The 22,237-nt window shown below is 31.6% G+C and overlaps 1 protein-coding gene across 2 annotated transcripts in view; it reads left to right on the top strand.

Moving 5' to 3' along the window:
- The first annotated feature begins 6,151 nt into the window (after positions 1-6,151).
- The window catches only part of LOC126776401 (tachykinins), a 71,781-nt gene continuing 55,695 nt past the window's right edge, over positions 6,152-22,237 (top strand). For both annotated transcript variants that reach the window (XM_050498898.1, XM_050498896.1), the window contains exon 1: positions 6,152-6,247. The gene's annotated coding sequence lies outside the window, so the exon portion shown is untranslated. The remainder of the gene's footprint in view (positions 6,248-22,237) is intronic.

The raw sequence follows: 22,237 nt of genomic DNA, 5'->3' as shown, positions 1-22,237 counted from the left end.
AAAAATCAGTATTATTTTTATTATTTATTTTCCATGATGTCTTACATATTTTCTTGCAAATAATAAAAACATACGGAATTTTGTTTTAAAATTCACCTAAATTAAGAAGTATATAAGCGCCATCTGTTGTTCTCTCAGTACATTACAAGACGTGTGTCTTTTGAACGTAGTAACGTAACGTAGTAACGTAACGTAACGAACGTAGTTAACGACATTACTAGTGAACAAGATTACCGATGAAGAAAGAATAGCCACTGAATGATGAACCGTCGGGGAGGACCATCCCGGGTAGGGGGGGCAACCCCGAGGCCCGTACCCAGACTGGCCTAGGCCAGCCAGGAGGACCATTGATTGATTGAACGTAGTTTGAATGAGTGTAGTTAGGTATCGTAGCAGAGAAACTAATAGACCAAGGGACCGTGAAACCGCAATTGAGACAGAGATAGTTTGTCAATGTGTGCGTATAATGTAGCTATAGTTACTGCATTCCCTGTTTTGGGAGATAAACAATTTTCAGGGTTAAATTAAAGCAAAACGAGGTTTTTAAATTTTACTTTTTAATATTTGCTGTACATTTATTTAACTAAAATATTTTTTTGTTTTCCAACTACTCCCAAAACCGTTGCATTGTTTGTTTTTGTTTCCCTTATCCAAAGTGCTTCAGCATATTTATATCGTGCTGGATTAGCATTCTCAGCAGATGTTGAAATCTAAAACACAATTAAATTATTAATAAAGAATGGTTGCCACATATATTTCTATGTTGACTCGGAATGTAATAATATTATAAATTCAAGAAGAACGTTAAATAATGTTGTCATTAGGAAATTATAGATAGGAGAAAGAATAAATTAAAATAATAATTTAGATATAACGAAGCACTTTAGGCTATTATTGGACATCGTTTTATTACGTACGAGTTGATATTTTTTATCAAAAATCGGTACATTTTTTTAGCTGACGCTAGCAGCACTTAAAATAGCAATAATTAAAAGTTATGAATGATAAAAACTTTTAAATTTTTCTTTCAAGATTTTAATGTTATATATGGTTCCGTCATCCTATGGCATAAATAATCATAACTGAGAAACTGTATTTAGGAACAAAGCCGTCGTACTTACGCGTGAAAACACATGCCGGGAATTTTCTTCTTGCTGTCGCTTTAACATGATATGATACGACAATGGACCATTGTATAATCTTCGACATGATATAAGGATTGTTTCTTTGTCTTTTCATTGGATTATAATTGTTTTGTAACATAAAAATAAGCAAAAAATTATACAATATACACAATGAACGCACCAATTGTCAAGTTTGTTTCGCTACTTGAGTAGAGCAGACCTTGATAAAACTGGTAACGCGATGAGGGACAAAAGATTTGATAATTCTATCTCTGTCTAAAACATTTGTTACTTAATTTTCGTTCTCTTCCTTGTGTAAGTGAGAAGGAAATCATAATTGCATCTATTAGTTAAAACCAGTAAAATTGTTAGGTACATCAGGGAAGAATAGAAAAATAAGTAAAAACAAGTCGAAATCTTCATACAAGACGACTTGTTTGAAGATTTCGACATAAGACAATTTGATCTAATTAACGCAGAACATAATATGTATAGTAATGTTTTTTAAAGCAACATTTAACAATAATTAATGATATTAATTGGTTTGGTAGAATGTATTCAATACCTATTAAAAAAGTTGTTAAGTTACTCAATTTTTTGGCATCAATCTAAGTAACTAGAGCAAACTGGATAATAAGCGTTGATATGAAAAGTATAAAAATTAAAAGTAAGTATATTTTATTAATCAGTAACCCTTAAGCTAGAACTAAGCCCCCACCCCTGTTAATGTCATTATTCTGCCACAAAATCCTCGTTACACTATAATTATACAATAAGTAACCTGCCTATAATTTTCAGAGAATTAAAGTTTTCATAAACACGAATGTAGATGGCGCTACACTACACAATATTTTTTTTTTCAGGTTCGACTACATTAAAAATTGTAAAGATTACAAAAAGTCTATAACATAGAAAACATACTTCTCTTTATAGTAACATATATATATATTTTAAATGCGAAAGTTACACTCTGTCTCTCTATTACGGATTCGCGGCTAAGGCCACTGAAACGAATTTGATGAAGTTTTGTATGAAGCAAGCTTGAAACCCATGGATGGACATAGCCTCTAGCACACAGGGTACCTACTTTTAATACCTAGCCACTGCCCTCTCCGCCTAAAGGTGAAGGCGCGTTATAAAACTTTGGCAATAATTAGCCTGATTGTAGTTCTAAATGGTCGTTAGTGCTGTTTATTTGCTTTTGTTATAATTTAGTGATAAGTAATTATATTTTGGTTTAAATAACAATACAAAATCGTTTATATTGAACTACAGATACATACAAAAATTACTTTGATTTAATTCTAAAAGTGATTATCAAAATAAAATTATAATCGATACAAATTTATAAGACCGCCATTTTATAAGATTATGTTTAATAACAGCCTGTGTTATTTAGTTTATACCTATGCTATTAAAATATTAGTGGTATGTTAATGAAATACAAAATCTATCTATCCTGCTTCCGTAATCCGTATCCGTAACAGCCTGTGAATGTCCCACTGCTGGGCTAAAGGCTCATATATATAATCTTGATTAGAAGTAATATGTCTTATTTACCTGTGGCGTATCAAAATTTGATGGGGGCCCTTCATCTTAACTACGGCGATGACCTTTTTTTTTTTAATTTAGCGCCTCAAGCGTCAACGAGTTACACAACCTACTTAAATTATTTTTTTAAAATGTGTATAATATTTTTATTTTTCCCTGGGAAATTTAGTGTAATGTTACGAACTTTTGCTTACTCGGTTTCGGAGCCCTTGTACCTAGAGGGCCCCGTATCTTTGATACGGTTGATACGACGGTACAAAGTTAAACATCATGTACATATGTTTATATACGCATTGTTTTACTATTGAAACGAATACCTTGTCTCAGGAAGAAATAATTGGCTTTGCTAAGTCGTTAAACAAATGATTGGATACCTTTATTCGTATTTATTATTTTTCGTGAAATTTTGTTGATGGGCGTCATAATTGCTATTAGCCTCGAGTGCCAAGGTTTTTTCGAGCCGACGTTGCATACAATTATTATATATATAATATTTTAAATTCGTTGAATACAATTATTGAAACGTTGAAACGTTGCATACAATTATTATATATATAATTCAACACAACAGGATATAAAGTTTCAAGTTGTATTAATAAATATTTCTATGTAAATATTTTGAAAACGATCATTTGTGACCGTCTTGCTTTGGTGTGCCATCTTGTTGAAATCATTTAATATATCACGCTAACTGTTGTTTACTGCCTCGTTGGTTTATTGGCCTATTTATAAGGTCACAGATTTCTAGGTCCAAGGTTCAAATCCCGGGTTTTGAGCCAGTAAAAAGTTATTCGGTTTTCCTGTTAGAAATTCTCAGAACTTTTTCCGGTCGTGTTGGATTGCCGTCCCATGAGATTGTCGTCCCATCGGATTATGAGAGTTAGGCAAAAGAGAGTGCACTATGATATGTCCTGCGCAGTTGGCTATTATCTCTAGAGATTGGCTGCCGTGGCCGAAATACAACCAATGCTCTGTCCTTCTTTCGGACGACAATTCAATAATGACAGAAAGAGCGAAATCAGTGTTCAACTAAGCCGCTAAGCAACGTTTATGTGTAAGGCCGTATTAAAAAAATAGTTTTTTATAATTAATTTCTTGCTGTTTAAATAAAATAAATATTAACAAAGTCCAAATTCGGACTTTATATTAATTGTAACCAGTGTAGCCAGTGTTCGCCAAGACGTTAGACATTATACAGTATAGTTTATACTCTTGCAAGTATCAGCTATCATGGATTATTATAATGTTAAAGTTTAATATTTTGTTTTAAAGTAACTTTTATAAAATAAAGTATAATGTGATGTAAAGTACAGTGATGGGGTGGTTTACAAATAGACGGTTATTATTCATTGTAAAGCACATCAACTTGTAATTTCTATACCGTTCACCCGAACGGTATAGAAACGGTATAGAAGCCGCCGTGACAATTGGTATAAGGTAGCGTTTGCCAGATGTTGCCAGTACGATGTACTTAATTATAATTTACATTTATTTCCTATTTAATTTAAAAAAGGAATAGTAGGTACCTAGGTAGGTAGGTAGGTAGGTAGGTAGGTAGTAGTAGTACCACCAACCCGCATTGGAGCAGCGTGGTGGAATAAGCTCCAAACCTTCTCCTCAAAAAGAGGAGAGGAGGCCTTTAGCCCAGCAGTGGGACATTCACAGGCTGTTACGGATTACGGATTAAATAAAATAATAAAACTTTAATAATCCTTTATTTGCACATAAGTACATACATACACTACTAAAAATAACAAAAAAATAAATAAAATAGTCTCATCGTTATTAATCTTATCAATGCGAAAGTGTATTTGTTTGTTCTTTCTCGTCTTAACAACTCAACCTCGTCATGAAATTTTCCATTACGATTTTCATAAAATTATTTAGGCTTTTTTTATATTATTTAGACTAAGCACAGTTCGAAGATACACTTAAGTATATACATACTTTTACTATACATATACATATTATATTATCTTAAACTAGTAACTTTACTCGTATGATATAATAAAAACGATGGTATCCTGATCACGTACCGTTCTTTACATTACTCTCATTAGAATTATTCGTTATGGTAACATTTAATTTTACTTTGTATTTGTAAACTACTTTTTTTTTGCTTTACTTAAGTAACAATATTATTGGAATTGTAATATTCTCTCTCATTTTAACCAAGCCAATAACGTAAATACAACAAAAGCTAAAAACGTAAAAAAAAATACTTTAAAAACATTGTCAATATTTTATTCCTTAGCCAAAAATATAATAAATGTTTAATAAAAAAAAGTTTTATATTATCATTATTTTTGTTTAATATAATTAGACGGCGTGTTTTTACTATAAATTTGTAATGTGTATTTTGTTTTTTTATTTTAATTTTATATATTATAAAATATGTACATAGTTTAGAATAAAATATTATTTGTGTAATATTTCTCTATATTTAAATATCATAATATTATATAGCTGAAATGATTTATAATCGTTCGATAAACCATTGTTTTAAGTAAATACAAAGTTGATCAAACTTAAATCCTGAGTCAATGTTGTTCTACTTCTGCGATTAGTTTTAAATCTTCTTTACAAAGTGTAGATACCAATGGGAAATGTTTTTATATTATAATAATTTATAAAAATATCCCTAATATGCTAAGTAATATTTTTTATTTTTAGTTAAATGGCAAAGGCGAACGGCGAATACGAGTCTTATCTTATTATAATAATTAATAATATATTTTTGTTATGTTTTATATTTTTAATAATATTTTTGTTATATCTAATATTTTTCATTGGTCTTTTGTTACACTGACAGTTTCATGGCAACGTTTGGAAGTAATGGCTCATTATTTTTTCTCTAACTTCATATATGAAAAAAAAATGTTGGCTGCACAACTGTATAAACCATTCTTAAAATAAAAAGTAAGATTATAATTACGTTTAGTCTCTAATTAACTTATTGTTATTAAATAATTATTGTGATTAATAAGCGCGTATTACGCAAAGACTTGTAAGCGTAAAGACTTATTTGTCTTTGTATTTCGATTATATTTTTTAATTCGTTAACTAATAAATTAATTAAATTAGTAAAAATATTGATACAAACAATTACATTGTTATAATTTAATATTTTCGAATTATTATATTTATAACTCATAAAATTAAACATGAATATAACATACACAAATTTGTTTATAACCCTGACCGTCCACTTAATACATCATAAAAACCCACTCGTTCGAAATACCTCGAAACATTTAAGCTTATCAAATAACAAACACAATTTGTGATAAATAAAATTGTAACAATTGCTATATATTGCTAAAATACTAAAAGTAGACATGATTAACCTATTAAAGTTTTTGAGTGGTCTACCTTTCACGTGATTGGTGAAAAGAGTTGGCCGGCGTAGCTTGCTCCCGATTGGTGAGAATTTGACGTAAGTAGTGGCGTTTTCGCGCGTTTTGCATCAGTTGTGTGCGATTTTCCCGCGCGTAACATTGAGGTTACCATTTCGAAAAGTTCGTATCCAGTTATGAAGATTATTTGAGTTCGTCTCTTTCTTTAATTATAAGGTAAGTTTAGTGTTAGTATATATTTAATTATTATCTATATCAACAAAATACGTGTTTTCAATAGGTAATTTTAAATATTCTTAGAATTTCTAAAGACAAAGAAAAATACTTTTTTTTTTCTCTAAATAAATCTTTTGCGGAAACGTTACGTTACAAGAAAATATTACGTTAATATTAAGTTTATTAATTATAAATTGAAACATTTCTTATAAAAAGTTTAAAATAAACGTTTAAAGTTTGTGTAAAATTATTATACTGAACAAAATAATTACAAAGTGGGCTACTGCGTATTAATTTATTTTCAAGAAGTTAGAATCTTCAACCGAACGTGTTTTTAACGCGAAATTAATCAATATTTTATATCTTAGAATTAATTACTAAATGAAATTAGAAATCAGATTATAATTATGATATTAAAAAATAACACATTTAAATGTTAATCTTAACAAAAATGTGAAGTAAAATATTGATAGGCTTTATTGATGATAATTGTGATATTAAGTCAAAGCAAATACCGAAGATAGACAATATTATAAAGTATATAAAAATACTATTTACACTGACAAACAAAGTTGTTTGTATAACTTATTACGATATTATACGAAACATTATAGAAAAGGAAACGAATAATTTTATTATTATGGGACGAATTTTTATTATATCTTTTTTTTTAACTGTAATCTCTAAAATAAAATTAAAATTTGGAATCTTTATAATATCGTATACCGTTAATAAATTACATACTGTAGTCTGGGTGTAATTATCCATATAAGTACGTATTTACAAAAGAAAAGTAGAATATGTAGTATGTGAGTTGTCCGGTTTCCATAGTACAAGCTCGCTTAATTTGGGATAAGATGGCCGTGTGTGAATAATGTCCCAGGATATTTATTATACATGCGAATATTACAACAATAAACGATAATGTCTACATTAAAATCTTAGAATTAAAAAAGAATCACTGAGCTTTGTTCTTAATACTATAATAATGATTATAACCAATTTTATAAGTCAAGTATGTTAAATGTTCTCTTCTGTTTCATTCGGACCCCTTGCGATAATATCGTAATACACAAAGTATGAACTTTGTGTAAAGCTGACGTATATCTCAAAATATTTATAAGGGAAATTAGAAACATTAGTGATTCTTTGAAAACCAACTTTGATACAATTCACTTACTTTATAATTGATATTAAAAATAATAATTAATATATACATTTTTCGAGCACCTTTGAATCGTCTGTATACAGTATTAAATCAAATATTTGCCACCATTTTGAATGTACAATAGATTCTACTGAAAAGAATCGGGAAGAAATTCTGTAATTACTTATTCACGTTTGAGTAGATACATGAATTGATTTTACAAAAATTTACGACTATTGCACACAAAAACAAAATTCTTACAGTAAAAAAATATTCGATAATTTTCAATGGTTATGACTACCAACGACGTTTTTTCATATAATATTAACTTGTACAAGGAATTAAACCTCAAGTTGAGGATCAAATTGGTTCCTCTTACTCCATAAACGAGATTATAACTTATAATCATAAGTATATTGTGCGAATTTTATGTTGTAAATATATATTAGGAGTGGTATGATAACTGTAACGAGTAAACATGGCTCAATTAGGTTGTTTTAATGAGTATTGATAATTGTCTTAAATACCGTACCGTAACAGCCCGTGAATGTCCCACTGCAGAGCTAAAGGCCTCCTCTCCCTTTTTTGGGTAGAAGGTTTGCAGCTTATTCCATCACGCTGCTCCAGTGCAGGTTGGTGGAATATACATGTGGTAGAATTTTAGTGAAATTAGACACATGCAGGTTTCCTCACGATGTTTTCCTTCACCGTAAATGACGAGATGAATTATAATAACAAATTAAGCAAATGAAAATTCAGTGGTGCTTGCCCGGATTTGAACCCACGATCGTCGGTTAAGCCATCTTGGCTTCTTTGTCTTAAATGGTGCAATTAAATTTATGAAACTGCCATAAAAGCTGATATACAAACTATTGACAGTAGAGATAAAAATAAACTAAAAAAGATGTTGCAACCTATATACAGAGAACGTTCTTGGGCTACTAAATACACTCACCGACTTTGGCTTACTGTTTCTTCTCGCTGTCGGTTGCTTTTCGAAACGGTTGAACATAGAGCAGTTAAAATGACGATTCAAAAACACTTTATTAATTTAATAAGCTTACTTAAATAAATACAATTGATTTTATATATAATAAGTACCGTGACATATAAAAAATATAAGTCGATTTCTTCTTAAATAAAAAAAGAATAGTCGAATTTCACCGACAAGGAATTCTAGTAATCTTTGAGCAATTCGATTAAAGAAAGAAAGAGATTCGTTCAATATATAATTAAAGACATAATAGCTGTACATTGATTTTCTAAATAAATATTGTCTACTATATAAATGAATATATCTAAATATAACAACTTGTTTTGTTATATTCACGCTTGTTACGCGAACAGTCTAAATTTAAAGCGGATGAAACTGCGAAGAACAGCTACTTATATAGCTCATCTTCTCTGATACGCGCTGCATCTTCTGGTATAAGTTTTATGTATTATTATTTAAGTTTTTTTTTAGGTTGGCATTACAAAAATATATGTTCTTTTCAAGTTAAACGGTCAACTTTGACCGGAAACATAGTGAGAGTATTTTTAATCCTTAGTCGGAGTGCCATCTGAGACGGGATCTATAGGACCGTCTTGTCCTATTAGCGATATACATTACATAGGTGGATGTATATAAGACACGCTTACCTTATTTGATACCTGTGTTTAAAGAAGTTTTGTTTGAAAAAGTTCAGTCAGCTTAAAAGTGCAGCTAATGAGTTTCGTGCAGGATTTTCTCAGTAGAATCCACATTCCGAACCGGTAGTAACTTCACGTAGAGCTGCTACGACAGTTTTGTAATATGTCGTAGCAGCTCCGATTCGAAAGTAAAAGCCTGTCAAAATAAACCATTATTTTTATTTGAATTGAGAGTAAATTTATCGTCTTAGATAAGTTTACTTTGATATGTTATACTTAAACGTCAATAGGCCGAGTAGCGATGTAAAGTCGTAGGTTCGATCCTTTTTGGCTATAATCCTCCCCAATCCTAAAACAAGTTGAACGCTTAATTGAAGAGGTAAATAGTAATATTAATAATTCCTTAAGACCGGGCTTTTTTTATTATTAGTAGTATTTTTTTGAAAATAAGAAAAGAAAAAATAAGATTAACAGCGTTCTTTCATATTGAGCCTGAGAATAAAGTTACAAAAAAAGCCAACAGCTGGGCTTTGGGGTCCGTTGCTCAAATGCGGCTTGCGGACAATCGACAGAATTACACTCGTCAAATGTAAGTTTCCTCATGATTTTTTCGTTCACCGAGTCCAACACGAAATTAATTAAAAACAAAAATGTTACAAACTCAGAGGTTTGCCCGTGATTGACCCCACGATTGTAGGTTAAGATTTACGATCTATACCGTTCTAGTCAATAGACCATCTCAACTCTATGAAGATAAATTTTAATAATAATATCATTTTAATACCAAATTTCTTTCATAGACATTCTCAGTCATAGATTTATTAATTGAAAATTAGGATTTATGTTTATAATTAATTATTTAATTATTTATGCAATTTGACTGTTGGTAAGGTGTAACTACGAAGCCGAGATGACCCCGTGGTAAGAACGCGTGAATCTTAACCGATGATCGTGGGTTCAAACCCGAGCAAGCACCACTGCATTTTCATGTGCTTAATTTGTGATTATAATTCATCTCGTGCTTTACGGTGAAGGAAAACATCGTGAGGAAACCTGCATGTGTCTAATTTCACTGAAGTTCTGCCACATGTGAATTCTACCAACCCGCATTGGAGCAGCGTGGTGGAATAAGCTCCAAACCTTCTCCTCAAAAAAGAGGAGAGGAGGCCTTTAGCCCAGCAGTGGGACATTCACAGGCTGTTACGGAAGGTGTAACTACTAGTTAGAGCGTCACGGTGGCATGCGAAAGCGATGCCGTGGCGCTCTTCGTTAAGACCGAAAGGGTACCGCTAGTTTTTTAGTGGGTTCCGATGTTCGGCGCCTCGGTGCCTTGGACACCGGCGAGCCCCACATACCCCACTGTTCCCGTGGGGAAACGCGTGACGCGTTTTTCCAGCAAAAAAAAGAAAGTGTAACTACGGGCTTCTTGTCCGTTTTTCTCGGTGGAATATACATTCTGAACCGGTGGTATCTTTAAATCTAATTTAATATTGTAAAATGGCGATTATATAATTTGAAGATTATAGAATTGCAAGAGCCTACTTGAAAATAGTATATTCTTTATAACATAGTCTTCGCTATCGAGCCTTTTTCGGAATAAAAGTTGCCTTATGCTTGTAATAAATCCAATCCACGTATAGTGTCTTCTTTTCCCTTCATTGTGGTGAGGTAAAATATATATCAATTTTTAAGTGAAATCATTGGCTTTTTTACAGTTTTATTAAATAGAGTTCAGTAATGTTTGCGTCAGTTTTATAATATTCAATACCCGATGAATTGTTCTAATAGCAATATTTCTTAATTCAATTATGATAAAATTTGATTCCCTAATACTCCCTAAGGAGACGCATTTACAAAAAAGCATATATAAGAAGCTTTTATTTATAAACATAAGAAAACCAATTTCTATATTTCTAACTTTAAAAATGCGACAGTATATACATAAATTTCCATCCTTAATTTAATCCTATGAGTTTAATCGCTGCTTGTTGTCAGTCAGTTAGTTAGTTCTAGAGTTTTATTAAATAGAATATATACCAGTTATAAGTAAACAAAAACCTAAAAGACGAAGGTCTGTCATATATAATATGTAAATAATAAAATAAATAAATGTAAATATAATAAATGTAAATAATAAATTTTAATAATTAAAAACAAAGAGAACAAAACGATATATATAAAATTGCTTTTTATTTCCTGGTTTCAAATTCGATACAAAACATATTTTGTCATATGATAACATATTTTCTTTCAATCAGTACAAACGGTTTACATTTATAAAACATTTATAAACGTAGCCTTATAATAACTTAATCCTATTGTAACTTAAGTTGTTATCAATGAATAGTCACGTCCCTATGGAGATAGGAGACTTTACCTGGGAAAAACTTTCCTGTCTTTTATTGTAATTACATTCTTGAATTGATCCTTGGGGAGAAATTAATAGCAGTTTGAATAACTAGAATTATAGAAAATATTAAAGATTATTCTAATAATGTAAATTCTTTATAGAAATAATATGTGTGTGTGCCATGAGGCACTGGTATACATATATTACCTAACAAAACTATGAACAGTTATTTTTATAATAAATAAAATAAAATAAAAACAAAGTACACATTAGATGCAGAGAGGTAATAGTCTTGGATATAATGCCACAGGACAATCTTTTAGACGGCGTGTTTTTGCTATAAATTTGTAATGTGTATTTTGTTTCTTTTTTATTTGTATACATACGTATCTGTTTGTACATACTAGTGCTCGTCGTGTTGTGAATATTCTGACCGATGGTAAGTGCTTACCACCGCCACCGTGTTGCTGTTAGGAGGTAGAATATTTACTGTTCAGCTAAAGTCGTACCACCAAGTAAAGCCCTAGTACTATAATTATTATTGAATTTTTATTATGAATACATATAATGAATACTTAAGAGTATAGAGTTAGTTTCACGCAGACGAAAATTCAAAAAATAGTTAATATTTTTTTTATATTTGCCTTGAAGGCAAATGATTCCACCTGATGGTAAGTGGCAGTAGAGTCAGGACGAATGTTCTGCACTAGCCGCCCCCGCGTTGCCGGTAAATAATTAAACGTTACCGAAACTACTCCTGTACTACTTATGTTTGGTACTATAATATCCAAACTAGTAATATCGATAATACTCCAATCCCCTTAGGAACAACTTTTTCTTGAGCTTACAATATTTTTTTACTAACCTTTCCTAATCAACTACAAATATATAAAATAATATTTGGTATATTATTAAAATCGAAAATATAGCGATTATGTAACTTTATTCCGTCCGTAACAGCCTGTGACTGTCCCACTGCTGGGCTAAAGGCCTCCTCTTCCTTTTTGAGGAGAAGGTTTGGAGCTTATTCTAAATTAGTATATTAGTAACATTATTAATAACATTATATTTAAATATCTTGGTGTTATGGCTGGCTTATACCGCTGTAGATCTGGAAGTCCTCAGCTCTAATTTCGGATCGGTTCTAAACTGATTATTGTCTTAGTAAATTAGCAATATTAGACGCTTATACTTCGAAATTACACTGGTGGTAGGGCTTTGTGCATGCTCGTCTGGGTAGGTACCACCCACTCATCAGATATTCTACCGCAAAACAGCAATACTTGATATTATTGTGTTCCGGTTTGAAGGGTGAGTGAGCCAGTGTAATTACAGGCACAAGGGACATAAAATCTTAGTTCCCAAGGTTGGTGGCGCATTGGCTATAAGCGATGGTTGACATTTCTTACAATGCCAATGTCTTAGGGCGTTTGGTGACCACTTACCATCAGGTGGCCCATATGCTCGTCCACCTTCCTATTCTATAAAAAAAAAAGAAAAGCATTGAATATTTTAAGTAGTAGTACTTTCCAGTCGTGTCGGATTATAATAACATCATAAGCGATAACTTTTGTTCTATGACTAAATTCATTAAATTCTTCTTATATAATTTAAAATATTAAAATACAGAAAACTCGGCGCGGTAGCAAAGAAAGGACTAATGTAAAAAAAATATTAAATTCAGGTGCGGGTTGCGGGACGAAGGTGATGTTTTCATATTCCTTGATTGTAATCATTTCCACTTATATAAAAAGCCGAGATGGCCTAGTGGTTAGAACGCGTGAATCTTAATCGATGATCGTGGATTCATCGTGAGGAAACCTGCATGTGTCTAATTTCACTAATATTCCACATGTGTATTCCACCAACCCGAATTGTAGCAGCATGGTGGAATAATCTCCAATTTTTCTTCTCAAAAAAAGCTGTGGACCATTCTCAGGCTGCTATTTTACACTTTATATAGATTTAGGCAAATCCAATAAAAAAAATGCGTAGTAAACTGCATGGGGAAGACATTGCAGAGTTCCATGAACTGCCTGGTACAAACTGGTGAATTAATCCTACACCGACACCATTTTGGTGATTATCTATTCGGTTGATGAATGTGAAGTAACTGTAGAGTTGATTTTATAATTGTAGTGCTCGATTCGGATATTTGTACGAGTAGAATAAAATCTTGTCATATATGTATGTGTAGACTAATACACATTTGAGCAGCCTAGTAGGAGAAGCTTCCTTCTTTTACTCTCGTCATTTAGACATTTGCAGACTATTGACTTCAATCCTCAAATCACTTACAGACGAATTTCCAAGCTGATACTAATATAAATTTTATAGATCATTTAAGCTGTTATCAGGGTTTTCCAACTATCTAAGAGGTAGCGAATATTTTTATGTAACATATATGGCTTTGTAAGTAAATATTTTCGGCTTTGTACACATTGTTAACCCTAGGACAATTACCAAATTAATAGGACAAACCGTTAATTGAAAATCTGTGTCTTCACAGATTTTCAATTAACGGGTATTATAATTTAAACCAATCTTGATTGTTGTTGTTTTTTAGCAGGAAAGTCTTATGGACCACAGCATCTTTTTATAAGTTACGGTACAATTGAAGCCTTAAAAACTCCATCGTATGCCTTACTATGAAAGTTGCAGACTCGATTCTGGTGCAGCATTACTCATTCGAAACACAAGTTTTATAATCAACTATAGGAAATTGAACATTGAAAAGTTTTTTCGAATATCATATAATTATTTTATCACTGCGACAGTTAAAATTGTAAGCGCGTACCATTTTTAAATTTAACTAATTAAAAACCCAGAACTTTATGAGGTCAGAAGAATAAAAACTAAAGAATATTTCAAGTAGTCTGAAATAGTTTTTCGCTTTTTAGAGTTTTATAATAAAAGCATAGTTTTAGGTATTTATTTTTACCGTTTTATATGATGAGTACGAGAAATTGAACACTTGAACACTTAAACATGGCGGTCGGTCTTTGTAGCTTACCTGGGTAGGTACAACCCACTCATTATTATTCTCATCATTAGCACATAACATCTTAGTTCCCGAGGTTGGTGGGTCATTGGCATTTTAGATTTATTTAATTTATAATTTATTATTTCTTATAATGTTGAAGTCTATAATGCCAAATATTTAGTGTAATAATAGTTCGTTATATATATATATATATATTAACCCTAAAATGATCACAATTCAATGGTCGTGTTACGTTATCGATGCAAACTAAATATGGTCGTTTCGACCGTCTGGAATGTTTAGCTTGCAATCTCATGAATATGTTGGACGGTTGTGGGTTATTCTATTGCATTGTAATGCTTACCTAGCGGTTGTTATGATGACGGTTGGAAATATATATAATATTTAGAAACGTGTCAACGATGTTAATGTAGTTCCGAGGCACAGGTGTGCTGCAACGCCAAGGTCCAAATTTCGGGATTCTACTGAGAATGGAAAGAAAACTCTATATTTTTAATGACCCAAAGAGGCTTTTTCCAGGACCAAGGAATCTGCTGTTAGTGACCACTTAATATCAGGTGGCCCATATGCTCGTCTGCCTACCAATTCTATATCTATATATATATTCCTAGACCTTGGAACATAATCGTTTCGACCCTAATAATTCAAAAAACAAAGTGACTACACATTAATGAAATGAAGTTAATATATCATCTATTTAAACATAAAATTTTGTAACCAAAAACAATTGTTTAAGTTGTCAATATATTATATTAATTTGAACATCTAAACTGAAACATCGGGTCCGTAGAATTAACCAGAAACTTTTGTTAACTGTGATTAGTTTCCCTGATTCCCGCGTAGCTTAGTCAAGTTATGTAACAGGATGTATTTTGGTGGAAGTTAGGAGCTGTGTATTTTTTATAACGTCAAATTTACGATGAATTATAATAAACTAGCTTCCGCCTACGGCTTTATCTGCGTTTAAGGGGGTACTTGTTAGCCTATGTCCATAATTGGGGTGCCAGCTTGATGCGTACCGAATTTCATCAAAATCGCTTCAGTGGCTTAGCCGTGAATTAATAACAGACAGAAAAAGAGAGTTACTTTCGCATTTATAATGTTAGAATAGATAATAAATCTGTTTTGGCTTTATTTTGTATTCGTAAAATTTAATATTTATAGTGAATCACGTTATTGTGTAGTTATTTTTAAAAAAATATTAAAAACCGATTTCGATAATTATTTTCAGTCGAGCATGGTAGTAAAATAAAAGTACATATTTTTTTTTAATTACGTTACCTAATATTAGCAGCGCGTTCTATATGTATAATCATACATAGCACGCTAAGTGAAATCTCTGTGAGCGTGTTCCACTTTGCCCACTTTATTTTATAAATCGCATTGAAATTCCAAGATAGTAGTGGTTGACGGTTCAAAAACCTTTTTCTAGGTTTACCTCATTCAATATTTATATTGAATTAAAATTAATAGTAATCTTATATAGAACTAGCTACCCGTACTTCGCACGGGTGGAATAACGGTCAATAAAAAACGTTTATATCTCGTATTACAGTAACAGCCTGTTAATGTTCCTTCCTCCCTTTTGAGGAGAAGGTTTGGAGCTTATTCCACCACGCTGCTCCAATGCGGGTTTGTAGAATACACATGTAGCAGAATTCCAATGAAATTAGACACATGCAGGATTCCTCACGATGTTTTCCTTCACCGTCAAGCACTAGATGAATTATAAACACAAATTAAGCACATGAAAATTCGGTGGTGCTTGCCCGGGTTTGAACCTACGATCATCGGTTAAGATTCTCGCGTTCTAACCATTAGGCCATCTCGGCTTTTTTCTCGTAATACATATAACTCTAATGGTGTACGCGGCACGTCAGGAAGCTCCCAGTAGGCGTGTGCTTTGGCTCCCAATATCTTCAAGATTTATCATCATATTGGACAACTTTTACAAATCCTTATGAATTAGTCTGTCCATTGATGTAAGCCGTATGAATATCCATTCGGTAGTTTTAGAGTTTATCGCATTCAAACAGTTATACAGACGTGGGACTTTGTTTTATAATATGTAGCGATGTAGTGAAGCTGTAGTTATGTAGTATATGGTTTAACTTCGATGAAATAATAGTATCAATATGTATTTTTGCAGAAAGTAATAAAAGTGTATATGTGTTCTTTAAAAAAATAGTTGCAAGCGCAATGAAATAGTGCAGACTCATTGTTTGATATTGCACCGAACACGTGTGGAATTTTCTAACGCTCACTGACTAACAATTTTCGTTAAAACAAATATAATATTATTTGTTTTATGTATAAATATAAACACATTTATATGAATATTTCCATAAACAATACAAACAGTTTAGAATTAAATTAAAAATAAAATACGTTATTGAAGTAGGTAGGAATGTAGCTTCTATCGAGAAGAACCGACAAGAAACTCAGTAGTTTCTCTATACCGACTATTAAGTTGATATTGACTGCCATAGTCGAAATTGGACTTGACGACATTACTTAACACACAAGACACAACAGTTAATATTTGTTATGAATTTTATAGACGTTTACGCTCCCAGAAAGTAGGCTTATAATGACTTAAAATATTTTTTAGCTTAATCTATGGATAAAAAATGTTGATCTTGATCGTATTTCCTATTAAACTTGCTTACTTAAATTTTAGAAGGCGTGTTTTTCTATACGTTTATATTTATTTATTTTATGGGTTTGGCATGAATTGCTAATTAATGATTTCATTTGCATATACTGTAACATGAAATGAAATCATCAGAAAAATAGAGAACCTTATTTAAGATTACCTGGTAAAAAGGACTTTAATAAAAAAACACTCATAATTGCGACCACCTAATAGTACTAATTTTTGCGCTTTCTTTGGTAGTCAGCAGAATACCCTGCAAGAATAAACACAAAAACAACACGAAAGAAAACAGACTTGAAATATCAAAAAGTATTATGCGACATTGACCATAATAATAATAACATTTCAAGAATACACGCATAACATATGTCAACATTACACGGGTGAGTTTTGAGTTCTTATAGAATTGCACTGCTGTGATTCTAGTATGTACATAGACAAAAGAGTACCTATTACCTCTGATATCTTGTAATACATTTTAAGACAATTATAAATATACAAATCGTATCTATTTTCGAATATTCTTTATTCCGAACACTGACGAAGGTTTCGGAGGATTCCGAGATTAATATCTTTTTGTGTTTTAATGGATTGGCAAGGGTTCAAATAGTTTCCATAAATCTCGTTCAAAAGATGTTATCTAAAAGAAAATAATGATTGAAACTTCCACAAAGTTCTATAAATTGGTTATATAAAACTCTTGGTTGTTTTCGGGTTTGCCTGGGTCGACTTCTAGGATTTATAGTTTTAACAAAGGAATAACCATGGCGAATAAAGTCTCCTCATTTTACTAAGTACATAATATATGGTTTTCATTTTTTTTTAATATTATAACTTAATATTCATAATAAGGATATATTTAATCATTTGCAGGCTGTAACTTTCTTACTTTACGAAAATTCGGTTAAACTACAAAATCAAGTCAATTTCACTTCTTGAGAAAATGAGTGTTATTCTGCATTTTTAAAATGAGTGATTTAAGCTTTTTTAATTTAATACTATTACAGATGATATTGTTCGAATGATTGCAACGGGATTAATGATGCAGTATTGGTGGTTAATTAAATAAATTTTTGAACAAAGATCTCACAAAATCCTGATTATGTTCGTTACGGAGGCGGTTTTATTGATATAGTGGTATTTCACATGAATTCGTTTTACGTTTTATGAGGATTGACGCACAGTCACATTTGGCAAAATAACTAAATATAATTATTGTTGGTGAACTTCACGAAACACGAGACGCACTCGAGTAATTATTAAGTTAACCTCAAATGAATTGCTAATTTCGTTTCAAATCAAATTCATACAATTCAAATCGTAAACATAAATTATTATTTAAAAATAATAAACAGCTACAAAAAAAAGAATAATTAAAAAAATCTTTCTTTTCCTCATTGGTTTTAATATTCATTAGTCTAAGTAAATATATATTTCAATTATCATGCTCCCTGAAAATAAAAACTTGCTTTTCCTGATAGGTACACGTCGGTCTTCAAATCCAGAGTAAACAGGTTTCTTCTTGGCAAGCGTGCTACATCCTAGACCGTGTCGATGCTTAACTTTCAACGGCAAGTCAACGGTCAAACGCTGGCTTATTATGAGTAAAAAAAATAGCCAGCATATAAAATAGTAGCTTGATACGAGTATCAATCATAACAATAAATAGATACGTTAAATGCACAGACATACATTAAATGCATATACCTTTGAAGATTAATTGTTATCTTATTTAAAAAAATGAAATAATTTCATTTCTCGATTTGAATGATGTGATCTTACTGGTGGTGGGGCTTTGTGCAAGCTCTTCTGGGTAGGTACCACTCACTCATCCGATATTCTACCGCAAAACAGCAGTACTTGGTATTGTTGTGTTCCGGTTTGAAGGGTGAGAAAGCCAGTGTAATTACAGGCACAAGGGACATAAAATCTTAGGTCCCAAGGTTGGTCGTGCATTGGCTATGTAAGCGATGGTTGACATTTCTTACAATGCCAATGTCTAAGGGCGTTCGTGACCACTTGACCATCGGGTGGCCCATATGCTTCGCCTTCCTATTCTATAAAAAAAAGATCATCGACAATAGAGACCCAGGTCTATGCTACATAAAGGACTACTCATTAGAATTCTTCCTTTCCTTGGAATAAAAACTCCTATATTAAAACAGAAAGCATTTTAAATGTTAATTTTATTTATTACTATTTAATTATACTATGTAAGCTTGTCTAAAGTTGTAATGTATGTAAATTTTAATTTAATTTAAACATATATATCTAAATTCAGTTTGCAGCTCCATTACGTGCGATACTGTCACATTCGTTTCCGTTACAAATGTGATGCGCAGCACAGGCGGTTTTTTATAAGACCATTATACTGGGAATACAATGCAGGTAGTGTACATGTTTCTAAATCAGAATAAAAAACTTTCCTAAAATGCTATTTACATCTTCAAATCTATTGCTTAATATTTAAAAAATAATATAATTGTAGGTTCAACGTATGCGGTATTGAATTCTTTTTTTATTTAAGAAATAAAACCAATTTATTATATGGTCTTAATGAATGAGGTTTTCTAATAAATTCGAATTTAATTTTAATACTTAAAAAAAGTAAATTGATTTTAAATGCTTATAGTGCAATTGCCTTAATAGTATATTAGTTTCCACCCGCGGCATGCCCGCGTGTGAGATAAGGGGTGTAGGTGGTATGTACTTTTTTGTACCCCTGATAATGTTTTATAATGTTCGATTGAGTAGTTAAGACGTGAAAGCGTTACAAACAAAGAAACAAACTCACTAAACAAAACACGTATATATAACATTAGTAAGGATGACAATAAATTGTGGTACAGCTTAAAATGTATATATACGTATATATATATATCAACAAATAACACTTGAACTACGACCATTTATTTTTACTTCATGTATTTCAAACGAATCTCGTAACAGGACTTACGTCAAAACCTGAACTACGATGATTAAGTAAGAAAAATACATTTAATTATGTAAACAAAAATAGTGGTCAGTTTTTTCAACAATCCATCGCTTAATAATTCATATGTTTCAACCGTAATTTATTACAACAAAAACACGTGAAATCGAACTGAATACCAAACAATAACATACGATATGTAAACTCGATGTTTTCAAACAGTTCAGAGTAAAAGTTTATCAACCACTTTTTACGTGTGTCGTTTGTATGTGCTACAAATTTCGTTGTTTGATTATGTTCGACTGAAATAAAAAAAAAGTGACGCAAAACATTTTTATATAGGTGTTTTAAAAATAAACGTCTAATGCTATTGAAAACCGCCGTTGCAACATCATTTTAAAGACAGGTCGAGACAGAATCTTAGTAACATTCGTCAAACCTTTTAGAGTTTATTTAAAATTTCTTTAGATAAATATGAATAAAAGATGCTTTCTTGATTATACTAGTATTATGATAAAAAAAATCGTAAGAAAACTCTCATGTGTAGAATCTGATTCTCTCTCACGTGTTATTACCAACTCGCATTGGAGCAGCGTGGTAGAATAAGCTCCAAGTCGTGAGAAGAACTTAGCCCAGCAGTGGGACATTTTCAGGCGGTTACATTCGCTAGCTAGATAGAGCTGTGTGTAGCTAAAAATAAGATAAACTAGTAAGTACTATGATATCGTTGTGCAAGTACAGACATACATTCAACTCAATAAAATAACGATAAAAATACAAATTCTAAATAAATACTCTCTTGCTTTTGAAAACGGTAGAAATGTTTATATAGAAAACTGTGTATGTATTCCGTTATTTAACATTTTAATATATCAAAAGAATGTGTGTGCCATTTATAGAAAATTATATTCCTTATTTAAATTTGAATTTAAGTTTGGAATACAGTGGTTAGGTATCCTATATCATTTTCTGTATCCCTGTCCACATGTAAGCAAAATATCATGATGATCAGTTGCATAGTTAAGGCTTGAAAACGTAACAAACAAACAAATAAACTCACTTTCGCATCTATAATATTAATTAGGATTATTAATCTAGATTTCCTAGTAGATCGAACACGGGGAAGCAAATGCGGGTTCAAATTAACAAAAATAGTAACCTTTAAATATCCGACTCTTAAGCACGGCTCTCCGCTTCCCTAAGGAGATTTGCTGTTCATATTACGTACAGGTCAGTGGAAACTCGTGTGAAATAATATCATTTAACTTTGAATTAAATAATTAATCGAATCTACATTTTACATTGTAGTTTTATGTTTAATTTAATCTAAAATGCTTATCAGATCCTATTTGATTCAATATTTTCATTTTTAACTTAAAGTTGTTCATTATTAAAAAATTCGTCGAATGTTTTTTTTTAATTTAAGATTACTTATTGGTAACCACGAAATGTAAGAGAGACACTAAGCATCTTAAATAATAATCTATACTAACATTAAAAAGCTTGTGAGTTGTTTGTGAGATTGTAGGGGGTCATCTCTGGATCTACTGAACCGATTTTGAAAATAATTTACCAATAGAAAGCCACATTATTCGTGAGTGTCATAGGCTATATATTAACCCGAAAAATGAAAAGATTTTTTTTGTGGTAGTCGAATTTGCAAAGTAAATCGGAGAAGTTGTATAGTTTAAGAGATAATTTAAAATATAAAATACGCGAGAAAATTTTAGTAATGTTTGGCCAAGGTGACTTTTGGCGTTCAGAAAATAAATTATAGCTCAGTACTAACCGAACCACAATCATAATTTCATCACAGGTAAAAATGTTTACCGCCCAACAAAGTGGGCACGGGTCAGCTAGTCAGAAAATAAAATAAAACTTAAAGCAATTTGGGTAAATATTTAAATACTATTATGCTGGCCTAGTGGTTAGAACGCGTGAATCTTAACCGATGATCGTGGGTTCAAACTCGGGCAAGCACCACTGAATTTTCATGTGCTTAATTTGTGTTTATAATTCATCTAGTGCTTGACGGTGAAGGAAAACATCGTGAGGAAACCTGCATGTGTCTAATTTCATTGAAATTCTGTCACATGTGTATTCTACCAACCCGCATTGGAGCAGCGTGGTAAAATAAGCTCCAAACCTTCGCCTCAAAAGGGAGAGGGAGGCCTTAGCCCAGCAGTGGGATATTAACAGGCTGTTACTGTTACTGTAATGTATGCTTGCCCAGATTTAAAACCGAGTAGATACTTTCGATTGAGATGCA

Source organism: Nymphalis io, chromosome 20 (assembly GCF_905147045.1).
Source record: "Nymphalis io chromosome 20, ilAglIoxx1.1, whole genome shotgun sequence".
Lineage (NCBI taxonomy): Eukaryota > Metazoa > Arthropoda > Insecta > Lepidoptera > Nymphalidae > Nymphalis > Nymphalis io.
The sequence above is the reverse complement of the archived record's forward strand: the minus strand, read 5'-3'. Positions and strand labels throughout refer to the sequence as shown.